The sequence below is a fragment of the Octopus bimaculoides genome, chromosome 2 (assembly GCF_001194135.2).
Source record: "Octopus bimaculoides isolate UCB-OBI-ISO-001 chromosome 2, ASM119413v2, whole genome shotgun sequence".
In the NCBI taxonomy this organism is placed as follows: domain Eukaryota; kingdom Metazoa; phylum Mollusca; class Cephalopoda; order Octopoda; family Octopodidae; genus Octopus; species Octopus bimaculoides.
The window spans coordinates 179732598-179740165 of NC_068982.1; the positions used below are offsets into that span (position 1 = coordinate 179732598).

General features: G+C 33.2%; 1 protein-coding gene across 28 annotated transcripts in view; it reads right to left on the reverse strand.

Annotated features, from left to right (window-relative positions):
* The window catches only part of LOC106880780 (CUGBP Elav-like family member 1-A), a 231347-nt gene that overhangs the window by 137833 nt on the left and 85946 nt on the right, over window positions 1-7568 (reverse strand). The gene's annotated exons all lie outside the window — the stretch shown is intronic.

Sequence of the window (7568 nt, forward strand, 5' to 3'; positions counted from 1 at the left end):
TTTTTTTTTTTTTTTTTTTTACAGAGAAAACAGTTACCTCTAAATGTAACTGAATTTCAGAGTTTACAAGGGAGACAGTTCTTAACCAAAGTGTTTTAAATATTTTGTTTTATGTCCATTCCACTATACATCAAGTATGTTTGTTTTGCTAACTTGATAAATACTACCTAGCTGAATGAAAGAAGTTGAATAATGTGAGTTCCTTAAGGGGAAATGCAATGACAATGTCATTAACCAATGCAAGTTTGTAACTTTTGCTATATCAATAACCAATTCATAAATATAAAATTCAAAGAAATATAGAACCAACACTTCTAGAGTACCATGATATTAGTTTCACCTGCCATTTAAGTACAAAGATACAGTTGTCATGTAACAGAATTTAGAAAAGTGAACAAAAAAAATTTCAAAAGACAACGCAGAACATAGAAACTAAGCAGGAATAGAAAACTTTGAAGTTACTACCTATTATACAATATAATTACAAATGTGTTTTACAAGCTGCAGTACTTGATATCACAAAAACAATTTAACTTAATGCATTAGATGTTAGATCTATAAATTCAATGTCTCCTTGCATAATGACATTAGTGATTATATCAGTGATTCCATTTAATGAAATTACACAGTTTTATTTAACATTTTAATGGTCTTAACTAGACATATTGAATTACAAACATATTGTAAAGAGGTAGGGATAAGATTTTTATATCCATTTGTCTAAGAATTCATAAAATGATTACTTTTAATGTTTTCAGAAATTATTGAATCAAACCTGTTAAGCTGGAACTTATCTTAGTAATAACCATTATGATATATTACATAGCAAAGATCAACAGTGGATTCAGATTGATAACAGTGGTCAACAAAATTCAACTTTTCTTGAACTGGAGATGAAAATCAGCCTATCTTTAATTTGGGGCTGCTGGTTACAAAACTGACACTTGTATTACAGAAATAGGTTTCTTCTCAATTTTTCAAAAAAAGATTACAGCACAAGAGGAAGCACTAAGCACCAACCCAATGGGAGCAAAAAAAAAAAAAAAAAAGATATTTGAAGAATCGAGAAAAACCACACCAGGGTGCTGATTCTTCAGATTGGATACAAGGGTGGCAACACCTAAGGCAATAATTTTTCAGGCAGGGTAAGAGTGGAGTCAGAATCCTGACACATCACCACCTCTACCATTATCAAGCATCTTTGAACATAGGTCTATTCAATCAGACTAAGGATAAAATAACAATACAGTGACTATAACACAAATTATAGATAATATTGCACAATATTGTCTATATAATTACTGTAGCTACAGGTAATTTTGGAAGATGATAGCTAGTATAATTTTCTTTAAATTTTCCCAATAAAGATAAATAATACTATAGCTTCATTGTGAAAAGATTTGTTATCCTAATCATATAAATTATAGCCATCATAGGTTGAGGCGACAATTCTTCGAATAGATTAATAGCCTCGGCAATGAGTGGGGCAATTCTTCAGGTGTTTCAAAATGTCTATATTGCAAAAACAACAATTATTACATCATCCATAAGCACATGATGCAATAGTCTTTAATAAAAGTTACAGCAACACACTTCCTTTGAATCAAGTGGCTAGTCCACATTGTGACTGTGTTAGAACACATCATCATTTATCTATTTAAAAGACCTTGCAGTTACTAATCAAATCAATACTTCATCCTGTACCCTCACAAGAATTGCTTCACCTTTACACTCACATATAAACAAAAACAGTGACTTTCTTGTATGCAAATGATACTGATAGTCTCAAGAAAACCCCCAAATCTGAAAGAAGGATTTTCATTGACTCTCAAACTTAAAGTAAGACTGGTTAATGTGTTGCCAATGATTACCATACAATATTCAACCTATATGAAAGAAATGTGACAACATTAAGCAACTTTTTCTATCTATAAATTGACAGCCTTTGCTAGCAAATTTGTATGTTGTGGTTTCTGTTTTGGACTGTAACTCAAGTATACAAAATGTTGTTGCTTTTAAAATGGATAGGATAGATACACTAAAGCTTCATATTATACCACTAAGAAATGACTACAAGAATGTCTTTTGAGCATGGTATAACGTTAAATTGTCTTGTGCAGCCTGAAAAAAAAAAATCAGCTTTTCACTATTACATGTTAAACATGATCAAATGAACAACTTGGCTGAAGCTGTGAATGCTAGCAATTAGCAAAGCAAAATTTGTTGACTGATATTTACAAACTTCTTAGAGATAATACATTTGACATTGCATATTGGTAGGTAAAAAGTTAACATGAGAGACCTTCAAAATGCTTAATTTTCTCCAAGTTTGGAGCCAACCAAGAATTAGGGTGCAATATGCCAATGATGTTACATTTTTCTTGATTCCTATGTTGATATTTGTCACTGAAAATTATGAAGCAGTGATGAGTGAAAGGTTTCACCATGAAGGATAACATTCTACCATGGAAGGATGTTATCAGGACAACTGGACACTCACTATCAACATAGGCAGGAATACTTATAACATTTACCAAACACAAGCAACCACAAAATATCTGATAATACCTTTATTAAAATTTAAAGGTCATGCATTGTTTCATGTTCTTTCTTAGTAAAAATAATGAAACTAATTGCTTGTGTCATATGTAATCAATGCACTTATTACATTCTACTCTTTCAGTAAATTTTAAATAAATTCAAGTGAAACATAACCCTTATCTCCAAAACTTCAGCAGTCACATGTCTACAGAAAATAATATTCAGCTCCCTGTACAACAAACTGTTTTGTTTTATTGAAAAATCATTTAAATGTACCCTAAGTGAGAAAATCAAAAGGAAACTAAATCAAAATATGAGGATGATTTTTGTAATCAGCAACTCAAAATTAGTAAAGACCAACTAGTTCCATCTCTTGTATATTCTGGCTATTAGCCAGTAAACTGATCTAATAACTGAAAATCAGGTTATGATGTACTGTCTGACACATGCAAATAATTCACAATGAATTGAAATTTATTATTAGCCATGGAAAAAACAAAAACCTAACAGTAACCATTAGTGATTCTCAATGAAAAGTGAAGATAATTTTAAGAAAATTAAGAATTGATGTTATAGAAAAGTATTGATTTTCATGCTTAAGAGAAAATCTTTGTTACATTGACAGCTACAGATAAGTTTCAACTTTATTAGATCTCATCAGCTGCCAGGAGCTGAAAATTAAGCACAGTTTTTATTTGGCAAAAAGGAGTCTAGATGACAGATGGCTCTTATACTCTTCCTTCACATACTCTCTAACTAAATGATAGGAAGAAATGAAGTAGTTCTAAACAAATTCAATACCATCTTGCCCAAATACAAGTCTTGACCTAAAAAGTCATTATTAAATTGAAGACAGTAATAGATTTCACTAAGCAGTCTATTATTCAGTTGAAAGTTATTTAACTAAATCTCTCGTTTTTCTATTATTTTGACAGTGGAAATCATAAAAGCAATATATTTCAAAAAAAAAAAGCATCTCAAGAAGCATCCACTTTTACTTTAATCAGATGTTTAAAAAAATCTGAAGCCCCATATAACATCTAGTACCAGAAGTATTTGAAAAGTAAGTGAATCATGTACCAAATAGTAAAAGAAAACTTGAAAATGCTTATACTATTTGAAATAACTATGCTGGCAAGTGAGATGTAAAAACCTGTTTGGAATGTTAATGCCAAAATGTCCTGAATATTAATTTATAACTAGGTGATATAGTTATTAGAATATTAGAATGGAATAAAAATTTACACAAGAATAAAACAACTATAATTCTTTCCATAAATATTAGAAAAAAATTGCATGAAGAGATAAACTAAAAAAATTCAGTTCAGAAAAATAAGCCATTCTAAAGTTTGTTGTTAATATATAATAAATATACATTATAATAATGGAGAGGAACTTTAGAACAAAATAAATTACATGAATTTGGACTAATGTAAATTTAGAAAGGTATATGTTAAAAAGTCAGTACTTCATTATACAGCGGAAATAAATTCCCCTTCTCCAATACTTTTCTAGCACAAGAAATCCATCTGAGAGTCTTGCAGTGGAATTTAAATGGAAGATCACTCTGGAAGGATAGGTTTTCGATCAACTCTTATCAAGCAGAGGCAGTTAATTCACAACCACCTTGCTTTTCACAACTATGTTGTCTAATGCGTCCATTTATAAGGCTGTGTTGTGCTGAATCTCCTTGAGAACTATGACAAAGGTATGCATGCATGTCTGTTGAGTGCTCGGCCAGTTGCACATTAATTTCATGAGCAGGCTGTTCCGTTGATCTGATCAACTAACACACCATTGTAACTGACTGACAGAGTGCCAGTTACAAGGCAGTGAGATGTGATTTACCGGTTATTTCTAACAGGTTAAGTGTCCCATATTTCAGTTTATTTCCGTGACAGTAGGAGTCGTTTCGTTCAGGCTTGGTGGGGCAGGTTCAGTATTTAGTAACAATAGTCTTGCAGATAAAAATCTTGGTGAAAAAAAAAAGTCAGGGTTGTAACATACATACAAAAGGACAGTATGTAAATATGTCCTTTACAGAATGCAAATATTGACAAAGAGAAACCTGAAGACTCTCTCTCTCTCTCTCTCTCATACACACTATGGAGAGGAGGAGTAGCAGTATCAGAAATAATGCTAGAAGAGTGCAATGACTTGAAGGTGATAATTCTTTATACATAAAATGAGAAAGAGGTGGGGGGGGGGGGGGCTGTAAATAAGGCTGATAAAATTGGCATTGAGTAATTTGCTCCTGAATTGAAATTGAATCGTATAAGATTCAATATATGCCTTCACCAGTGTTCTGAACATTAGTATAGACAAACAGCTACAAATGGGAGAAAAAACTGGAAGCAGAAAAAAAAAAGCTAGATTGAAAAAAAAAAAGAGGAAAAAAAACAGCAGAAAAGTCAGAGCTAGGGGAGATAACCAAGATTACAAGTGCGTGATTCATCAAGGGTAAATGTTTGAAGAATAGCATCTGACATACAGAAATAAACACGCTGAAAGGTGTTAGTGGAAGGAAGTAGTAATATAAATATGAACTCCTGTTGATATTTATATTACTTACAATTTGTTGCCTGAAACTAGAAGCTAAGCTAAAACTAGAGAAACTTAGGTGAGTATCCAGAAATTCAGATTACAAGATAACTTCATAAATTTTCAAAGCCGTAATCTCTTCCAAAAGGATTACAGTCAAGTTCCGCTATGAGAAGGAATGTTAACTTGGAAGAAAATCAAATTTAATTCTTCAATAAGCAAAACAACCAAACTAATACCGAGTGCTGAAGATTAGATGTTTGGTATTTAAAAATATATTCATATAGAATTACCTTTAACATTAATGAGTTGTATCACAGTATTTCATCATCAATATATAAATTTCAGTTTTTAAGCTATCATTTGAAAAAGATTACTTTTCTCCTAGTCTCTTGTAACATAAATTGCTATTAACTATACATGGGCAGCATATATGATTAAGAAGTTTGCTTTACAACCATGTGATTTTAGGTTCAATACCACTGCAGGACACTTTCAGCAAGCATCTTTTAAAGCAGCAGATTGACCAATACCTTGTGACTGAATTTAGCAGATGGTAACTGTGTGGAAACTCACCATACATGGGTGGGGGTGGGAGTATCATTGTATTTATCTCTCAGATCTTGACAGCCAGAGCTGGTTAATTTACGTCATTGTAATTTTGCAGTTCATCGAAAAGTGACTGAAATATTAAGATCCAAGCTTTGAGTAAACAAACCTTTCAAAGCAGTAACCAAGCCTGGCCGTGTGTGTGCACGCATGTGCACACACACACATGGATGGACAGGCAAGACAGGCAGATACAAGGAATTCAGGTTGGGTATGACTGTTACCATCAACTTAAAAGATCTACTGCCTGTATGTCTCAATATAGCTGAAGAGAGGCAAATATTTTCCCTACTGAATAAGAAAATTGTTTACATCCATAGGGACTCCAAACAAACCCTAGCCACAGGAATTAGCAGAAGAATCTCTCCAATTTGTTAGTGGGCACAGATCTTCAACAAGGCCATAACCCATTATAACCCTTCTCAGGAAGTTAAAATCTGATGGTATCATAATGTTGCACAATCATAACAACTAATGATTTCAAAGGAGGATTTACACATGTGCATTTCTCCCTATAACTAGAAACTCCAAGAACAAGGAAGGAACATCCCAACATCACATGGAGATCCCTGACTGAGCTTCTACCAACTCACCTAGAGTTAGTGATTAGAAACTCAGCATATAATGCAACTTACAATACTGATCACCAAGACAAGTGATCTATCCTATTAGTGTCATGAAAGATACAGTATTAATAAACTTCAAATTACTAGCCATTGGTACCCCAGAAAACCACTTTAGCTCCAGCTGGTCCATGCATAGTAAGTATGCAAGATAAACAATAATTGATTACTGACAAATTATTTTCCTTCTGCATGTCACCATAGCCAACCAGCACCCCAGCTACTATTACACCACAAACTGCTAGGCATGATATTCAAATATGTAACCTGATACCAGTCGGCTGATCATTTCTCCTCGTTCCTTAAATTCATCATCACTCTCTGACATTAAATTCTCAAATCCTACAGGTTTCCAACTACTTGGTGCAACAAGACATCTCACCACCTTATATAAAAAAAAAATCATTTGGTGTTGATGTTTTATCAAACTAATCAAATAACTTGAACAGAAGAACCCCAAATAGTCTTGCTTAGATGCCAACTTTAAATTTTCTTTAACCCTAACCATTCAAAAGCATAGTTGCTCATCCACCATAGTTACTAAAATGGAAAGCAAACTCAACCATTATCAAATATCTACAATTCCAACTACATATGTTCAGTGCTACTTACCTATATAACATACACACACACACACACAAAAAAATCAGTAGCCTACTCCAGTTTAGCTAAAACATACCACTGGCACCAAAAATTGCATTCTGTATAGATGTATGGCCACAAGTGAGTCAGTACCAAACACCATTAGGTTGCAAAGTGGACCACAGTCGTACCAGTGCAATACACACAAACACAAATACTGCATGTGTACATAGCAAGCTTCCTAGTTTTCATCAAATAATTTTGCTCACATGGCACTGGTTAGCCCAAATCTATATTGGATGACAACTGCCTAAAGCACCATGCAGTAGGAAGAAAACTGCCACAGAAGATTGCAAAACTAACTTTTTAACACAGCCATGCATTCCAGAGTTGTACTAGTCAAGTAAGTGACTTGATCTGATATAGTATTTTCTAACTGAAGAAATTACATCATGAAAGAACAATTTTTGCTATTTAACAAGTGGTTAAGTCTATCTATTTATCAGGCTGCCAAAATTTTTGTTGCACAGCTATGACCTCTTCACTAACATTTCTATTTTGTTTGGAAGAATATTAACCTAGAGTTGCAGAAGAACTGTGTAAGTGCTCATTTTGTAACACACACACACACACACACACACACACACACACACACACACACACACACACACA